Source organism: Zophobas morio, unplaced genomic scaffold (genome assembly GCF_036711695.1).
Source record: "Zophobas morio isolate AGI-343-1 ecotype UQ-CSIRO unplaced genomic scaffold, CSIRO_AGI_Zmor_V1 ptg000058l, whole genome shotgun sequence".
In the NCBI taxonomy this organism is placed as follows: domain Eukaryota; kingdom Metazoa; phylum Arthropoda; class Insecta; order Coleoptera; family Tenebrionidae; genus Zophobas; species Zophobas morio.
Genome location: NW_026972163.1, coordinates 2,922,515 through 2,943,193, shown reverse-complemented (window position 1 = coordinate 2,943,193; position 20,679 = coordinate 2,922,515). Strand labels below are relative to the sequence as shown.

Sequence of the window (20,679 nt, the reverse complement as noted above, 5' to 3'; positions counted from 1 at the left end):
TGGGTATACTCCATACTCTAAAGAAAAAAATGTTTTATACTCATATCACATCACAAGACATAGATAACGGGTGTTTTGTTTTTCTTACTTTTTGGGACACTTGATTGCATTTAATCGTAAAAATATCGCTTTTATGTATCCACCCATGCTTGCAGACTTCTGTTGGTGTCTGCAGAGGGATACCGCGAGATTTGGCTACAATAGGAATGCCAATCGTTCGAAAAAAAAGACATTTTCTAATGAAAAATGAAGTATTGTTTTATTAATTTTGTATGATTTCAAAAAATTCAATAAACACTTTTCATTGTGATACCTGATGTGATAGGTTGGGTACCTATACTCCATATACTAAAGAACAAAATGTTTTATACCCATATCACATCATAAAACATAGATAACGGGTGTTTTGTTTTTCTTACTTTTTGGGACACTTGATTGTAGTTAATCGTAAAAATATCGCTTTTATGTATCCACCCATGCTTGCAGACTTCTGTTGGTGTCTTCAGAGGGATACTGCGAGATCTGGCTACAATAGGAATGCCAATCGTTCGAAAAAAAAAGACCTTTTTCAATGAAAAATGAAGTATTGTTTTATTAATTTTGTATGATTTCAGAAAATTCAATAAACACTTTTCATTGTGATACCTGATGTGATAGGTTGGGTACCTATACTCCATATACTAAAGAAAAAAATGTTTTATACTCATATCACATCACAAAACATAGATAACGGGTGTTTTGTTTTTCTTACGTTTTGGGACACTTGATTGCATTTAATCGTAAAAATATCGTTTTTATGTATCCACCCATGCTTGTAGAATTCTGTTGGTGTCTTCAGAGGGGTACTGCGAGATCTGGCTACAATAAGAATGCCAATCGTTCGAAAAAAAAGACCTTTTTTAATGAAAAATGAAGTTTTGTTTTATTAATTTTGTATGATTTCAAAAAATTCAATAAACACTTTTCACTTTGAAACCTGATGTGATACGACTCTTTCAAGCACAATCCTCAATTGAGTTTGAGGTAAGAAATGTTAACTACATACTGTGCATTCTGTGAATTTTATTTTTTTTTAATTTGTTGCATAGTGTTATCTATGCTTTTGGACGTGTGTAAATACATTTGTAGAATGACACCAATAAACTCTATCTATCTATCTATCTATCTATTATTTGTTTTGCAAATTAAATCTTTGTTAATGCACATCAATGTTTTTTAAATACACTAGGATCTTAATATTATAATATTTTGTATTTTAGGAGAAAATGCCTAAATTTTATGCTGTTGTGGGTTGCGCGAATCGAAGTACCAGAAATGCGGACAAATTTTATTTTCCTTTCCCAGCAATTAGCAACAAAAAAAGGTAAATATATACAGGATGGGGAAAAAAATGCGGAAGCTTTGGTTAAAAGCCTTGAAACGGGTGGATTTAACGAAGCCAAAGTAAAGTATTCCTATGTTTGTTCGGATCATTTTATTTTAAGTACCTATTAGATTTACAGTTTCTAATAAATTACTACATTGGTGCTCTTTTAGGTAAACCCGCACCCACACCTTCAGTTAAACCCGTCACATTAACCTCAAACGAAAATATTAATTCCTGATTTACCGCTTAAAACACACGGATGTATTTTGGGTGACGAGGAATTCAGACCAAAACAGCGTTCTGCATTTTTATTTTTATTATGGTTTTTTTAAACTCAAATCGCCAAAAAAAGCACCCAGATACACAGAAAAGATATGAAAGAAGCTATGCACGTGTTTATTTTCTAGATAAATACCCACACTTTTAAATAAAATGCGAAAATGTTAACATTGTCACTTATGGAGTTTCACGGCGCTTGTCAAACGCCGAGTTCCCGCCACAGCGTGACGTCACGTGTTATTGGCTAATTGGCTATATACAGTTTCAAATTTAACATTAGGTAAGGGACAATTGCAATATGAATCTTTTTGTGAAGTTATAAAGTTCATACCTAATGAAACAAGACTGTTGCTACAACTTAATATGAATGCAATGTTCGATGAGGTTACTTGTTTAAATAATGCACTGCAAATCCTAAAAGATCGAACTGAATTTCAGTTACTTTCAGAAATACATTTTTAAAAATTGTGAACTTCCACAGATAGCCACTTAAATGTCATTTATATTCAGCATTCCTGTAACTACATGTTTCACTGAGAGAATATTTTCTATGATGACAAATAAGTGGACCGAAGTTAGAAATAGGGCGTCAGTATATTTGATTAGAGCCGAGCTTCTGATAACTTTAAATTTTAAATTAAGTTGTACGCAATTTTTTGATTATATATCCAAAGAAAAAAAGATTATTAAATGTACAAAGTAATACGAAGTACTTGAAATGAGAAATACTCTCTTTATTATTATTATTATATGTAACATAATTATTTTTTTTTTGTAATCTTTTGTTTAATAAAGTTATTAAAAAAAAGATATATTTTTTTTTCCAAAAGATATGTTTTTGACATCTTTTTCATATATACTTATGCTTGATATCTGGTAACCCTACCCAAAACTGATACAATTGGTACCAACGCGATGGAATTCCACTTTCTATATGTTGGAACCATATTCAGTTACAAAAGAAGTTAGTGGAGTTATAAAACAGGCAGTATGGTAATTCCATTGCAAAATTGCATGGAAAAACAACTTACAGAATTAGTGCCCTTTACCGACATCGGACAGTAGTTGAAATAAGAAACTCTAGTTGAGATCTCCAAAAGGTTTGGGGAATTGAAAGCAACCGCCTGTTATCCATTTCATCTTTACTGGATCCGAGATTCAAGAAACTTCATTTCAAGAATCCATTACGACTCAGCCAGAATATGGCAAAAATTAGACATTTAATCAAAGAATTAACGCCCAACGAAGAAATAGAAATACAGGAAACTTTGCCAGAAGACCTAGAGTCACGAAAGGATGAACCTAATATTTGGATCTATCACAACAAGCTTGCAGCAGATTCACGGAAAAATAGAACTGAAGGTAATGGAAATTTTGATGAGTTTAATCATTACATCCGCCAACCTACTGCTGATCAGAAATTTAATTCACTCGCTTTCTGGTTAAGCAATGAATCACTATATCCAACTCGGTCACAAATTGCATTGGAGTATCTTGTAATAATCGCTACTTCTGTACCCTCCGAGAGACTTTTTTCGAGGGCAGGAAATATACTCGACCCAGCAGGAAATCGTCTTTCCAGTGACAGATTTGAAAAATTATTATTTTTGAATTCATTAAGCATTGCCGACTGGAACTTGTAATATTAATGAGTGTATTCTTGTTTTTCAATTGCTTTTTTTTTAATATGTATAGTTTTTGTTTTGTAACTGATTTTCGAATTTTTTATCATTTCCTGCTCCAAGAATTTACAAATAGAAATTACAAAATGTGTGCGTGTCAATTGTCGTTTTTATATTGCAATTTTTTCTAAATTGATCTTTTTTATTTCGATTTTTCTATGAATGGATTTTTTGTGTTTCGATCTAGATCGATCTCAAAAATCGATCTTTTTTTAAAAGATCGACATTCCTAATAAGAAAATACATCCTGAAAAGAAAACGTCAATCACAAAATTTCGGGAACATTTAGTAGATTCTTTTCTTGAATTTGCTAGTCAAGAATGGAGAACAGAATCTAGTGCTACTCAAATGCAGTTTAAATTAGGTGTACTTAGGACTTTGCGAAGTGAAACACTTGTTCGAACCGCAACACCACCGCCAACAAAACATCAAAAAACCATAAACTGGTAAAAACCGTGGAAAAATGCAAACGAAACAGGAAAGTTATAGAGCGTTGCTCACTTTGTTACGAGAAAATCATAATCGAAAAGGGGAGTAAAGAGACAGCAAAACTGCATAAAGAATAGCAACGTACGGCGAATTGTGTCCAGAGAAACTTTTTTTGTGAATTCAATGTTTTAACGTCCATTTCAAACGTTGATTGAATGTTAATTTTGGATTTTGAAAATAAAGTATATGTATATTTTTCATATAATCTTATACAACCATTTTTCTGCAAAAAAAATATTTATCTCAAAAATAGGTACTCTAAAAACAAATTAAAAATAATAATAATAATAATAATAATAATAAAACCTAAAGTAATAAAAATGGCAGCCGGCTGTTCACGTGACGCTGTCATTCGCCAGAACGTCTTGGAACTGCAGTAAACTGGCAGTCAACGTGTTAATTTATTTATAATTCCTCAAACAATGGAGGAAAGAGTGAACGTTCGTGCTAGGTTCTACCAAAGATATGGGTTTTCTGGCATTATAGGTGTGATGGATTGCAACCTACTTGGCAGAAATCACCCAGAACATCCAGAGCATGTTTACGTAAATCGCAACCATTATCATTCATTGAATGTTCAGCTAATCTGCGATGATAAGTTGACAATATTAAATGTAAATGCTGCTTATCCTGGAATGATGCCTTTATTTGGCAGACTTTGAATGTGAATATTGCACTGCAGAATTTGCATGCAGTTAGTCATATTTTCTTCTTGTTAAGACGATTCAGGGTATCCTCTTCGTCCATGGTTATTAACTCCAGTAGAGGGTTATAACCATGTCCCGGAAATACTCCTGAGGACATTTTGGTCAAAATTTGTGAAAGGTGTAACAGTGTTATTAAGAAAAGGTTTCAGTGCTTATTTTGGGTGTTGCTCCAATTTTATCATTTGCAGTGAAGTGTTGGTGAATAACATTGTTATTGGTAACGGATGACAACTAAAAATCTGGACAAAAATAAAATGTTCTCAAGTTGTACTAATTTGCGTAATGACGCCGCTTCATTACATGACCAAGTAGTCTATGATTGAAATAATGATGCTACGTTGTTTTTGTTTGACAATTGTCAATTTAGTCGTCCCAAAATGTCATCAAAAGAGAAGCTTCTCTGAGAGCGTATTGTACATTTTTATGAACGCCATAAAATCATTGGCAAAATGTTTACTGTAGAACATTTTTTGAAAGACGGCATATCAAGAAGTACAATTTACGACATTTTAAAACGTAGTATTATTGAAAGAAAGCAAGGATCCGGACGAAAACCTACAATAATGACTCAGAAAAATTTGAAAAGAATGAAAACTCGGTTTAATAACAAGGATGGCGTTAGTCAGGGAGATGTTGCTAGAATATTCGGTTGTTCTCAGCAGTATATCAGTAAGTCACTCAAAAAGCTCCAAGTTAAAGCCAGGAAAAAGCAAAAGTCGCCAGCCTACACGGAAAGTCAAATTGCCAAACTCAAAAAAGACTATCGTTATCTTGTGAGAGATTTTGAAGACAAAAATTTCATTTTAGATGATGAATAGTAATTTACGCAACTAGTTCGGGATAGCCTGCTTCCCGCATGAACGCTTGTTTGAGGCACGACCGAAGGGAGTGCCGCATTTGCGTGAATGCGGGAAGCAGGCTCACGAACGTGTTGTGTACAATATTTTTTGCGACGAATAAACCTTTAAACTGAAGAGATTAACTGTGAGTTATTTATAAACAACGCCATTGACAGCGCCGTCAACACGTCACAATGTTGACACTACCCGAGTATTTTAAGGTTACCATGGCAACGGGAAGTTAAATGCACGTGTGCGGGAAGTTCGACCTCCCGGACTCTGGTGAATGCGCGAAAGCTATCAAAAAAGGTCATGAGTGCAAAAAGTTATTTTACGTTAAGTAAGCCCCAAATGCCTGGTAACAGTTTTTATTACACAGACGACTCTTCTGTTACACCACCTGAAGTTGAATTCAAAATGCGAAGCAAGTTCGACAAAAAAGTAATGCTATATACTGTTGTTTCCAACAGGGGAGTTTCTGAGCCATTTTTCAAGGAAAGTGGTCTAGCCGTCAACCAAGAAGTTTACAAAAACCAGTGTTTAGCTAAAATTTTAGTTCCATTTATTAACAAATATCATTCAGATGATAATTACATCTTTTGGCCGGACAAAGTATCGTCACACTATGCAAAAAGTGTTACTGCGTTTCTCGAAAGCAAAAATATTCCTTTTGTTCCGAACAATGTTAACCCCACCAATCTTCCCCAGTGCATTGAAGATTTTTTTGGGGAGCTGAGTTCTTTAGTGTATAAGAGTGGTTGGAAAGCCAAAACATTTCACAACTCAAGCGTAGAATTAAGAAATACTTGAAAGAAATGGACACAACTGGTGTTCAGACGGCTTGCGCGCACATTAAACAGAAGTTACGCAGAGTAGCGGATAATGGACCTTTTGTTGAAAACCATTGATTTTGTCATACATATTTTTTACGTTGTCATAAATTAAGTGCCAACCTTATAAAACTGTTTTGAATAAATTATTTACTCTAAATTAAAATTTATTGACAACCCGGATTTTTAGTTGTCATCCGTTATTATTACTGTTTTGGTCTGTGACCGTGATCATGGCTGAAGTAGATTCGGTTTCAATCGAAATTTCTTGTTCAATAAGAACAAAATTTTCATCATCTACTTCTAATAAACTTTCAATTGTGACAATATGTTTGGTTCTTGGCTTATCTGTAACAGGTTTTCTTCATGTTTTTCAGAAAATACTAAAGATTCATTCACTCCGCCATGTCCTTTGACAGAAATTGTTTTTATAACATTCAGTACGGCAAATTCGGTGGCATTAAAGGTTTCGTCATATTTGTTTTTCTTCAATGTCTTCAGTTTTCTTCTACTGCTTTTATCTTGCCATGACTAATAAACAAGCTTTATTTTGTTATTCACGTAATATAATTAATGCTTTTTTCTACTCATTAAGGTTGAAGTTTGTCATTTTCCCATCGCTGGCAGTGGATGAAATTTCATTTCACCCTCTAGTGGAAAAATACTCGGCCGTCTACGATTTTAACGGGTCGTCCAGCCTGAGCGTTTCGCAGCTAGCGAAACGTGTCGCGTATCGCCTGCACCGACCGCACCGTCCGCTTCGCGCGCTTCGAAAATCATGACGCCTAGGCTGGACGACCCGTTAGTGTTTGACGTTTAATACTGCTAGTTTACACAAGTGAAAACAATGAACATGAGTGAGACTGACGAAGTTTCTGAAGAAATTTTGAATGCTGCCAATGCGGCATTTTCGAATCTGATACAAGTGCAGTTATTGATACAGGAAGCAGCCAACTAAGTTTAAACAAAGATACAAGTTCAAATAATACTTACGATAAAAGTGTAAATATTATTGGTGATAATTGCACAAATTGTTCTATTACAGTTAATGTATTTCAAAAATAAAATACCTACCATAAACAAACATTTATTTCCTAATTTCTTAGAAAAAATAGTATATGCAACTCGCGGATGAAGAAATTTCAACGGCTCGAGTTTCTTTTTCGCACTCGCTCGTTGCACTCGCTCGTGTGAAAAAATCACTCTCGCCGTTGAAATTCAACTTCATCCACTAGTTCCATAATGTACTATTATTCAATTTTGACATGTAAACAAACGTTTATTTTGCCGTCAGTAGGCCACTAAAGCTTTGGTTTATCCGGTAGCACCATAAAATTTTTAAACCGCTAGCGAAATAAAATTTTTTTTCACTAGCAGCCTGGACACATGCAAATGTCGACTCATTTAGTGGTAGCAAATTCAACTTTTGCTACCACGGGTTCAAAAAGAAAAATTGAGGTTATGTACGCAATGTTTGATGTGATTATTTCTTAAAAAATGAACAAATGTGTGCTACAAACATTACTTGAGTATACGCATGATAGTTGGTAGACGGTAGAAGATAAAATGATTAACTCAGCGACAAGTATAAACGGTTTTCTTTGTGTTGAAGATTTAGATCAAGTTTGATTAGAAATCAAAACAAAATCACGTTGCGTCAAAAAATTGAACGTTTATTTTTCAGTTTATTGTCTTATGGTTTCTACTAGTGAAAAAAATAGTATATTAACCACGGTTGCAAAGCCATTTCTAGACCTCGCACTTAGAGCCCTCGACGCTGCGCGTCTCGGGTTCTAATTTGCGCTCGGTCTAGAATGCTTGGCTCTGCAACCTTGGCTAATAATATACTATTATTTTGCTGTTTTGAAACCATGGTTACCATTTCTGTAATTTCTCCAATGCCTTACTGCTCTTTCCATCTAAGGAACCTTTGATACACTTTCTGATTTGCTCTTTTTTGGGAGCAAGTTTTGCCGTTGGAATCTTGCATGATTTTGCAATTTTTCGATAATTTTAGTTTGTTTAAAATAAACAAACACCGTCGCCAGAGTCACATACTACACACACACACCTGATATTGTAACCTAAATTCTACGCATATAAAACTTTTATTTGGTCGCTGTCAATTCTGACGTTTCTCGAATGTGAACTTTGAATCACCAATTTTTTCACAATTTGGGACTTGGGGTTGTCAAAATTGAATAAAAGTTTGTATTACACTTGCGGTTAAAATGAATGTGTAACTCGCGGTCTTGAGGCGCTCGCGGCATACGCCGCTCTCGCCTTAAACTGACCGCTCATTAAACATTCACTTTAACCGCTTGTATAATAAATAACTATTTTTCAATCAGATTTGTGATAAATATGAAATAGTAATTTATGTATTAAGGGCATAATTAGGACGATTATGGCACGAGGGAATGTTTAAAGCTCGACGAAGGAGCGCTTTCAATTTCCCGAGGGCCACAATCGATAATTATGGCCGTGGTGCATACAACATTTTATTCTATTTTATTTTATTTTATTTATTTATCTGCAGCGAGTACGAACCACTATGCGCAGTCACCTTTATTATCTATGTGTAGAAGTATTAATAATTATGTTCAGATGTTGACATTTTCACCATTAATTTAGGCAGACCAAAATCGGTCATTACAAATAATTTTAGACGATTTGTTGAAGAGTTCATTATTTGGGAATCAATTTTATAACTTATATTTTATGTATGTATTTTTGGTTTATTGTGGAATTTATCCTGTAATTGTGTAGTGTAAAGCTACTGTTGGATAAATAACTATTATTATTATTATTAGTTTCTAAAATATTTTTAACGAAATATTTAGCATTTCCGGCGCGATTGTGTGCCTTGTGCCGACGGGAACTTTAATATATAGCTGGTTATTTTGATGTTGTTATGGATTCTACGTTGTTTGTTTGTTAAATAATTCTATTTTCAAAATGCAAACTCAAGAAGCAGAAAACGTTTGAAAAGAAATTGTATACGAAAGAATATGACAAATTTTGCGAGTGGCGGTGACCAACTGCGATTAAAAAGTCGTGATGGCATACTTGCTCAAATGGTAAGTAATTGTATTTAAAATTATTGTATTTAGTAAACTGTATTTCATTTTCCGTAGGCAAAAGTTTACAAACCTTCATCACTGTGGTGTACCCACTCTAAGCTCAAAAAAATGTTAAAAATTAAAGAAAACTTTGATATCTCGAAATCTCTTATGATTACTGAATATATTAATAGTAACTCCGTGGGTGATGAAGCTAAAAAGTCTTAGGTAGTTCAACGAAAGGAAATTGAAGAGTTTATGTTAAAGGCACCAGATCTTACATATTTGTTAGTGAAGGTAAAACCTGCTGGTCGTTAGTTCTAATATTCGTCAATTATGTTGTGACAGCTTTTGAAATATATGAAGCCTGTAGACCCGTGGAGCTTCATGATTTACGTTATCAAGATATGTTAGCTGAAGGATCGGTCTTGTTCGTGAATATTCGTAGGACTAAAATCTACACTCCCAGGCAGTTCACGATTATCCCAAACGATGGCACCAGGGTGCCCAGATTTGGCGATTTATCGCCATTTTGGCGACTTGGCGCTTAAGATTGGCGTTGTATTTTTTATGTCGGCGCCAGTTGGCGATTTTGGCGAATTTTGGGCGATTGTATTATTTTTCCATTTTTGTGTTGCGCCATCTGTAGACGGACGAGTAGTAATCATCTACCACTACACTCTCAAAGAATGTTAACCTTTTTCTACTTTGCGCCATCTGTGATCGAGTAGGTTGACTTCTGAAAAAAAATCAATTGTTACATTCATCCCATTTGGTTTGCCTCATTTCTCGATCACTCCTACTCATTTCATTGGAAGGGTCAATGTAACCGCAACTCCATTGTCAGAAAAATATAAAAAAATATGAATTGAATATTGCAAATAATACAAAAATGTTGCTACTACGACAAAGGAAAATAAAAGACATTGTTATTGTCGTTACTAGATTTTTTTATCCTAATTTGAAAACATAAAAATTATTTTAAAAAATAAAGGTTTCCCGCAGTGTGGCGCCATCTATGTAGACCTGACCGCGGCGTTTCCCCCCACGAGAGGGCTAGGAGAATCAGTACTTCTTAGAGTCTCGCTCTGACATGAACACTGCTTTGTATTTTCTCTTGTGTGAACGTTTGTGAATAAATTGTTAATTGTTGGGGATTGAGAGTTATTGAGTCCTGACCAACATCAACCCCACAAATTGGTGAGCCCGACTAAAAGGCAAATCAACGCGAGGAGAGCGAAAAACCCAGCCACGTGGTCAAGCAACTCCACGCCGCACCGGGACGAAAAAACAAGATGGCTGGCGACGATGATCAAAGCGAACAAACGCACGCGTCTGCCGCAACCCATTTCGTACTGCCCCCATTCTGGTCAGCCAAGCCAGACCTATGGTTCACAACGGTAGAAGCAAAGTTCCAGATCAGCAAAATTACAAAAGAGGAGACACGTTTCAACCATGTGCTCACCATATTACCACCCGATGTAGCAGCCGAAGTATCCGACGTCATCTTGAAGCCACACGACACGGAGCCTTACACATGTCTCAAACAAGCCATCGTCAGTCGCACCTGCATCACCGAGACGCAGCGACTAAAGCAGTTGTTAGGAGGCCAGGAGTTAGGTTCCAGGAAGCCCTCACAGCTGTTGAGACACATGCAGTCCCTAATACAAAATACGCCCTACGTAAATGCCACAGCGTTACGAGAACTATTTATTCAACAGATGCCAGTATCCATTCAGCCGATCCTTGTGTCGCTTACACAAGTCGAAATCGACAAGGTGGCAGAAGTGGCCGACAAAATACTTGAGTCCACCCCGTCGGCAGCGGTGGCGGAAGTACGAGCAAGGTCTCCGCAACCAGGTCCATCACGCTCGAGCGACGTCGACATGATGCAGATGATGTCAAGAATCCTGGAAAAAATGGACAATCTGATGCAACGGCTCGAAGGGGAAAGCAAAAAGCGAACTCGAAGTCGAAGCAGAAGCAGAGAGGACCAGCAGTGCTGGTATCATCGAAAATTTGGGGAGAAAGCCAATAAGTGCACACGACCCTGCAGCTTCCAAAAAAACGGGCACGAGGGCCGCACGTAAAGGCAGCTGCGGTGGCCCGGCAAGCGTCTCGACGCCTGTTCATCGTCGACAAAGGGTCGAAGATACACTTCTTGGTCGACACAGGCGCCGATATCAGCATTCTGCCCGCCAAATTCAAACACAAGTGCGCCCGTGAACCCACCTCGTTGCGACTACAGTCAGCCGATGGTTCGGATATCCGCGTTTTTGGTCAAATAACCGTCACACTAAATCTTGGCCTTCGCCGCGAGTTCAAGTGGACCTTTATAGTCGCCGAGGTAACGAACGCAATAATCGGCGCAGATTTTCTCGAGCATTATGGCTTGTGCGTGGACATAAAAAACAAAAAAATAAGTGACTCGCGCACATCGCTTTCGGTCGAAGGGCGTTTGAAACGCGCTCACGAACACGGGATCCACGCAGTCCTCGAAGGTGCGAGTGCAACATATAAACAGATGCTGCAAAAGTACCCAGAGGTCACCCGAGCTACAACAACGCCACGCGAAACGAAACATGACGTGGTTCACCACATTCCAACTCGGGGACCCCCAGCTCACTGTAGACCCCGAAGACTGCCGCCTGACTAGCTGCGAATCGCCAAAGAAGAATTTCGGCGCATGAGGGAAAATGGCATCATACAGCCGTCCTCCTCACCTTGGGCCAGCCCTTTGCATATGGTCCCCAAAAACAATGGCACATGGCGTCTATGCGGGGACTATCGCGGTCTTAACGCAGTCACAATCCCCGACCGCTATCCAGTGCCGCACATCCAAGACTTCGCCGCCAATTTGAAGGGCAAGACAATTTTCTCCTCATTGGACCTATTAACCGCATATTTTCAGATACCTGTAAATCCAAGCGATAGACCAAAGACAGCTGTCACAACACCATTCGGACTCTTCGAATTCCTGCGGATGCCATATGGGTTAAAGAATGCTGGACAAACATTCCAGAGATTTGTAGACCAAGCATTGTACGGACTCGACTTCGCCTACGCCTATATAGACGACATACTTGTTGCCAGTACGTCAGAACAAGAACATGTCCAACATGTGGAGGAAGTGCTCCGACGTCTGCACAAACATGGCATAGTCATCAACCCAGGAAAATGCAAGTTTGGCGTACCTGAGCTAGCATTCCTTGGCGTCAAGGTTTCAAACAAAGGCCTGGAACCGCTCCCAGAGAAAGTCAGCGCAATAAGAACTTTCCCAAAACCAAAAACTTCAAAAGACTTGCAGAGGTTTTTGGGAATGCTAAACTATTACCGCAGATGGATCAATGGCGCAGCAAATACCCAAGCACCCCTGAACAACCTTCTTCAAGGGTGTTCACGTAAAAACGCCGATTTACGTTGGAACCAGGAAGCTGAGGGAGCTTTCGAAAAATGTAAGTCGGATCTAGCTAACATAACAACACTAACATTCCCCGATCCCAAACTGCCACTCAGTTTAGCAGTAGATGCTTCAGCTGAGGCCATCGGAGGAGTGTTACAGCAGCTGGAAGAATCGTCTCAAAAGCCCCTCGCATTTTTCTCATCGAAATTGACAGCCGCTGAAAGGAAGTACAGCGCCTATGACAGGGAGCTCCTAGCGATCTATAAAAGCGTGATACATTTTAAACACTTTCTAGAAGGTAGACACTTTGTAATCTATACCGACCACAAACCACTCACGTACGCCTTCCAACAAAAACCTGAAAAATGCTCGCCTAGACAGTGTCGACATCTGGACTTAATCTCACAGTTCACCACCGATATCAGACACATTCACGGCTCGAACAATATTCCAGCCGACGCACTATCAAGAATCAGCGCAATTACACGTTCAGAGTTCTCTCTCGCACAACTAGCGAAAGCACAAAAGGAAGACACAGAATTGCAAGAGCTAAAAAAGCAAAGCAAGTTCGCGTTCATCACCATTACAGCACCTGTCATAGACGAACCACTCTGGTATGAATCCAACCACGGGAACAGACTCTACGTTCCAAAAACGTTCCGAAAACACATTTTCGACACCATCCACCAAGTAGCACACCCCGGAGTGAAATCCTCCACTAAACAGATTTCGAAGAAATATTTCTGGCCCTCCATGCGGAAAAACATAGCAACATGGGTAAGAGAATGCCTAAAATGTCAGAAGGCCAAAGTGCACAAACACACCCATGCACCAGTTGGCACGTTCGCAAACCCGGATGCCAGATTTTCCCATGTGCACTTGGATATTGTAGGGCCACTACCCTCAGCAAATGGGAAGGAGTACTTGCTAACCCTAATTGATAGATTCACACGATGGCCAGAGGCAACGCCGATTCAAGATATTACAGCTGAAACATGCGCTAAAGCATTTGTCAACACATGGATTTGTCGTTTCGGAACACCAGCCAAAATAACTACAGATAGAGGTACCCAATTCCAGTCATCACTGTTTTCATCCCTGACACAGATGCTAGGCACACACCACATTAAAAACCACAGCCTACCACCCACCGAGTAATGGTCTAGTTGAACGTTTCCATCGGTCACTGAAGACATCACTCATGTGCCACGATAGCAAGTGGACTGACGCCCTACCTCTAGTCTTATTAGGCCTAAGAACAACGCTAAAAGAAGACATCAATACATCTGCAGCCGACTTAGTTTACGGTACGTCTCTCCGGCTTCCAGGCGACATGTTTGAGGCAGCAACGTCGAACCCACAGACACTGCCCCCGCTGACAAACCAGTTAGTGGAGCAGTTGAAAGCCCGAATGCAGTGCCTAAAATACCCAGCAGCACGGCACCACAACAAGCCTTACGTCCATATGCCAAACAACTTGCAGCAATCAGAGTTCGTGTTTGTGAGAGTGGATCTTATACGGAAGCCACTTCAGCCCCCATATGAAGGTCCTTTCAAAGTGCTGGAACGCCACGACAAGTTTTTCACCTTGCTAATTAAGGGTAGGGCTGCAAACGTATCCGTTGATAGGTTAAAACCCGCATACGTCGAAAGAATGACAGATTTCACTCCATGCACGAGTACCAACCGTACCGCCAACCCACCAGATGAAGTCTCTAGTGACGATTCCAATTCTGGCGCCGAGACAGTCGCGCCCAACCAACAAGCACGAAGCGAGCAGACCGCCCGATCAGGGAGACGCGTCAGATTTCCATCGCGCTACAAAGATTTCGTCCAATTTCACTAAAATGTAATGCTTATAACTCATTGTACGTAAATAATTGTAAAAACTTTCTAATCGCTCGAGTGTTCGCAACCCTCTCACTGGGGAAGGAGTGATGTGGCGCCATCTATGTAGACCTGACCGCGGCGTTTCCCCCCACGAGAGGGCTAGGAGAATCAGTACTTCTTAGAGTCTCGCTCTGACATGAACACTGCTTTGTATTTTCTCTTGTGTGAACGTTTGTGAATAAATTGTTAATTGTTGGGGATTGAGAGTTATTGAGTCCTGACCAACATCAACCCCACAGCAGCTTCCCCTGAAAACCTTCCATGGACCAATCACCTCTGAAGGCGGCAAGAACAACTTCCACCGCATTGCAATCTTCCAATCCATTGTTTTACCGCTAATTTCCCACCCTTATAATTTAGCTTGATCACTGATTTTTAAATAATACTTAAAAACTATTGGATCACAAGATTCGCTCCATATAATTTTAATGAGTCGACAATTCTCCCACTCTCATGGTGCATTTTCCTTTGGTATTTCACTGAAAGTGGAAAGTGTCCTTGTGTTATAATTTAATTTCTGCTGTGTTTAAACTGAAGTTTTTTTTTATTAATATCATGGGAAAACATGGAAAATATACGCGGCATTACAAAGCCAAATGGGCAGAAGAATCGTGGGCGAAAGGTAAATCTAATTAAATTTCTCTCAAGTAGTAGTAGTTAGTTAGCTGGTAGTCACATAATTGTTCAGTTCAATTACTGCTTTGAAATGTAATCAATTATTTAATCTGTCCAATAGGTTGGCTCAGAGAGGAAAAAAATGATTCTAATGGAAAAGAGGCTTATTGCATGTTCTGCCACACCTCACTTCGAGCCCATTATGCTGACTTGAAAAAGCATGCAGAGACAAAATTTCATCAAACGAATGCTAAGAACCGAGTGATTCCAAAAAAAAACACTGTAAAACAATACTGTAAGTTGATTTTAACCAAACCACAGTTTAAACTAAAGTATACATTATCATTTTAGTTACCTCAACTGGTGGTGAAGAACAAAAAAAAATTGATTTAAAACTATCCATGCACATCCTGTTTCATTCATCTATTAGATCTGTTGATCATCTGGGAGAAATCCTGAATCAAGAATCACTGAATTCACCAACTTCAAGTAGTTTCACCAATTTAAAACTGCATCATACGAAATGTGCTGGTTTAATTAGAAACGTAATTGGGGCATCATATCTGAAAGAAATTATTTCATCAATAGGCAATCAAAAATTTTCATGTATCATTGACGAATCAACGGATGTAAGTGTCAAAAATATTTAGCGGTTTGCGTTCGGTATTTCAACGGCGCTATTTTAACAACTGACTTTTTAGGCCTTATTGAGGTAGAGAAGGCCACAGCACAAAATTTATATAATTCTTTAACACATTATTTTAACAAAATAGGTTTGCCAATTCATAACATGCTGGCTGTAGGAACAGATGGAGGCGCAAATTTGTGTGGAAAGAATAATTCAGTTTATTCACTTTTAAAGAGTAATAATGAAAATTTGTGCCTCTTAAAATGCGTTTGTCATGCAATTCACCTCTGTGTTTCTAAAGCCAGCACAGAGTTACCAAGCTGTTTAGATTTTTTGGCACATGAAGTATACAACTGGTTTAGTAATTCGCCTTTACGAAAGATTGAATATCGGAAATTATATGATACAATTAATATTAACGAAAGTAATTCCTTCAAAAATTTAGTTAAACTATCAGCAACAAGATGGCTTTCACGATATAACGTTATTAAAAGGTTATTAGAACACTGGACAGAATTAAAATTATTTTTTGAAATGGCTGGTAACAAGGAAAAATGTTATAAAGCCAAAACAATTTTTAACATATTAAATGATAATAAAATGCTATTATATTTTAAGTTTTTACTTCCTCTTTTGGAAGATACAAATAAGCTAAATCTGATATTCCAATCCAATGAATATGACATCGGATCAGCATATTCACAATATTTTTTAACTGTCGAATCTTTAGGGAGACGAATCATTAAACCAATATTTCTTACTACCAATGACGAACAATCTAATGAAAATGTCTCTGTTCTTTTTAAAATTGCTGCAGCTGTAGATAATAAATTGGCATATCTTTCAGTGGAAGATGCAGATTTAGGCTATTATTTTATGACAGAACTAAATAATTATAACTTGCCTCAACAAGAAATAAATGAAATTAAAGTCAGGTGTTTCAATTGTTTACAAACACTATTAAAAGAATTCATTGAAAGAATGCCATCAAATTTACAAATATTCCATAAGATGAAGCTTTTAAGCCCTGTGTGTTGTTTAAACAAGCAACAGAAAATAAATTTTGCTGAATTACCTCTTCAACCATTCTTTTATGGTGAAGATCTCAATACTGTGGAGAATCAATGGCGCAAATTACAGCTTGTAAATTGGGAAGAAGAATTCTGAGGAAATGTTCCCAATAATATCTTGAAATTCTGGCCGATAGTCTTCAATTATGTTGATGGCGCAGGTCAACAAATATTCAAAGAGTTGGCAACTATTGTTTTACGTTTGCTCACTTTCCCTCTCAGCAATGCTGCAGTGGAACGAGTGTTTTCCATAATGAATAGCGTAAAAACCAAAGTGAGAAATCGCCTAAAATTAACCACTTTAGAAGCCATAATTAGAACCAAAATATTTTGTTTTAATCGTAAAATATGTTGCAATAATTTTACCCCAACAGATCATATGCTGTCACTTTTTAACAGCAACATAGTTTACGCAAACTGTGATGGTGAAGATGCAATTAATGAAAATGAATTACACGTTATTTTTAATGTGACACAAGAGTTTTTTGAATAAAAAATGTGGGCTAAAAAAGTATAAACAGCTTGTGATACACATATTTAAGAATGGGTAAATACCTGCTATTCTTAGCTTTTCATACGTGTGTTCGGCTACTTAAAACTTATTTGGATTCTGTTTTTAGTACTTTCTGCATTAATTTATAAAATCTTATTGGATTAATTAATCTCAAGTTGACATTCAGTTTGACACTTGGCATCTTGCTTGACAGTCAATGGGCGTTTGACAGTGACAGTTAAAGTTACTAGAAGAACCTACATCTAGGGACTTTCCTGTTCTTGACGTTATTTTTTCATTATATAACAAATATTTACATATCAAAATGCATGATACAAATTAATAGATTTATTTATAACTTCTAACTAAGTTATCTCTGGTAACTCCAAATGTAAGCCCTTTTTGTGTAACATTATTGATGTATTTTCAATTTATTCTTATTTGGTTTTAATAATTGTTTAGGTGATGTAGACTATATTATTGATCTGAATGTTTTTTTTTATTAAAATAAATATTTAAAAATGGCATAAAAAGTATTTTCACTAGAAGTCAACAACCTAGGGGCGTTTTGATTTTAAATGTTGGGTTGGCGATTTTGGCGACTTCGGGGTCCCTCTGTTGGCGATTAGTGTGACCACTGGTCTGGGCACCCTGGATGGCACAGTGAATTATATTGCTTTGTATAAGAAATATGTTGCTTTACCTCCTACGTTCTCTGCGTAATAAAACAAAAAAATATTACAGAAGGAAATGGAGGGAGACGAAATATGTAACGTATCTTGAGAAATTTAGGCAAGCTAGAACTATCTCTAAACAATTAACTAAGTCGTCTTACGAATCGTACATGGGACTATTGAGGAGTCACTTCGAACAAACCCCAAGAATATGTGGAAATATATCAATTCCAAGAAGGGCACTTCCCGTATTCCTGGTAAACTAATTCAAAACGGTCTTGAATATGATGATCCACAAGATATTGTAAATGCTTTTGCAACAAAATTTTCTGATACGTTTATTGCTAAGCCTGATTTCGAAATTACAAATATCAATACTTACGCCGAAGCCACAGCATAGATATCAATCAGTAGAGACGGCTCGCCGTTTTTCGTGACCCGTTTTCGTGGGTGGTCGTTCGCTTTATGACCGAATGAGGGCGCCCAACTGACGTCTAAAATATTTGAAATTTGGCAGTTTTGTTACAATATTTTTGCCGGTTTTGCTTGTTTAAGACTGCTTTTCCAGTAGAATTGTACAAATAGTATAAAAATGTAATTTTCACAATAAAAGGTAAAATCTTTGTCCGATGAATTTTCATACAGGATCCCTGTTGTGCGCCTTATTCTCTCCCTCGTGTTTGGAATTCTTGGAAAATATAGTAAACATAACACAACGAACAACAACGGTGGTTATGAAATAAATATAAAAAATTTATTATATATGATTCCGTTGTTGTGGTAAAATTAAATATAAAAATAATAAGAAACAAACTACACGTAACAAAAAATTATATAAGCAGACCTTTACTCAATAAACAATTTTTTTATTCATCATGTATATATATATTTTTTTTGACCTACACAATCTTGAGTTTTATTTTGAGACGTTGCTTAACCCATAAGCAGTCGCACGTGGGTAAAAATGACCCAAGCCGTACATTTTGTCAAATATCTTTTTTCGCTTAATCCCTATGGACTTCCGGTTTCATGAATTCCTTAATTATTCTTACCCGCGTGACCCATACCAATTACCTGCACTTTATGAGAGTCGACAAATATGTATTTTTTTTTGTAATAATTTTTTTTTAAATAAAAATTTTACTTTATATGATATTACGCTTACGGGTTAAGTTGTTAGGTAAAATGCGTTTTTTTCGTAAAATTTTTGAAATTATTAAACAATTTAACAGGTGCTGTTCTTATTTTTATATTTATTCTTGTATAAAGTAATTACCATAATTACATTATCATGCCTGTCTGTTTATTTCTCTACTTTTTTTTAGCTTTCTACATATATAAATAAGATGGATACTTTCTTTAATAACTAAAAGAGTCTATTCTCGAAAAATATTTAGTCCTCATAAAATACTCCTTTACCTACGGTCCATTACAAAGTGTACCATTTCCGGATTTGTAAATGCTAGCTTTAAATTTACAGATGCCAAAGGTGAAAAAATTAATAGAAAAAAAAAATTTGGCAGCATTAACTTTTTTCCTTTTTGTAATTTAATTTTTATTTTATTTATTTATTTTTTCTTAAATAAACCTCTTTCTTTTTAGATGTATTTATTACATTATTTTTACAATGATAATTAAACCTCAAGTATTCAGGGAAAGAATGTGCGAATTGTCAAATTGTATAAGTAATAAAATAAAAACTGTAACAAATCATCGTGTTTATAATTTAAATATCGACTTTTTTTTTCTTATTGCGATTCACGATTATACGATTTGAGCAAACTACACAGTTTGCAATATTGCGTACACGAATCAATTTTTGAAATTGTAAATGAAGTGATACTTTTTAAATTGGCGACATCTAGGAATAGTTTAGGCAACGACCACCCATGACGGCTTAAAATTCGGGTCAGAAAGAACAAAGGCGCCGACACGAGCTGTCTCTACTGATTGATATCTATGCTGTGCCGAAGCTAACCACATTAAAAATAATTTTAATAAAATAACACAGACAGCTGGAAAAGATTTTTATTACAGTTTTTGTAAACGCCACCTTAATATTCGCTTAAGAAAACCAGAAGGAACTAGCCTAAACAGAATCAAAGCTTTCAATGAAGACGATGTTAAGCTGTTTTTTAAAAATCTAGGTAGTCTTTTTGAAAAACACAGTTGGACGCCCAATAAAATATACAATGTTGATGAAAATGGTGTTACAATTGTCCAAACGCCCCCAAAAGTTTTAAGCCCTAAGGGAATTAAACAACTTGGCATTAAAACTTCCGGCGAAAGACGGAAAAACGTTACAGTCATTTGCTGCATGAGTGCAAGTGGCCAATGCATTGCACCCATGTTTGTTTTTCCCCGCAGAAGGATGGCAAGTGCTCTTGAAAGAAATGGACCTCCAGGGGCAATTTACAGAGGTTCTTTTTCCGGTTGGAGCAACGACAGACTTTTTTATGAATGGCTACAGCATTTTTCAAAGTACCTAAAACAAGCTAAAGATGATCCGGTACTTATTATCTTGGATAACCACACAATCCACATAAGCTTAGAGATATACAGCCTGTGCAAAGATAACGGTATTGTTTTATTAACGTTACCCCCACACACATCCCACCGTCTGCAGCCGTTAGATTTAACATCTTTTGGGCC

The 20,679-nt window shown here is 37.0% G+C and overlaps 1 long non-coding RNA gene across 1 annotated transcript; it reads right to left on the bottom strand.

Annotated features, from left to right (window-relative positions):
- Positions 1-14,791: 14,791 nt before the first annotated feature.
- Positions 14,792-17,636, bottom strand: LOC135143381 (uncharacterized). The gene is made up of 4 exons (XR_010282774.1): positions 17,416-17,636; positions 16,866-17,146; positions 15,518-15,725; positions 14,792-15,026 (listed from the first exon to the last, which is right to left on the bottom strand). It is a non-coding gene; the product is annotated as an uncharacterized LOC135143381 (long non-coding RNA).
- Between the last annotated feature and the right edge of the window lie 3,043 nt (positions 17,637-20,679).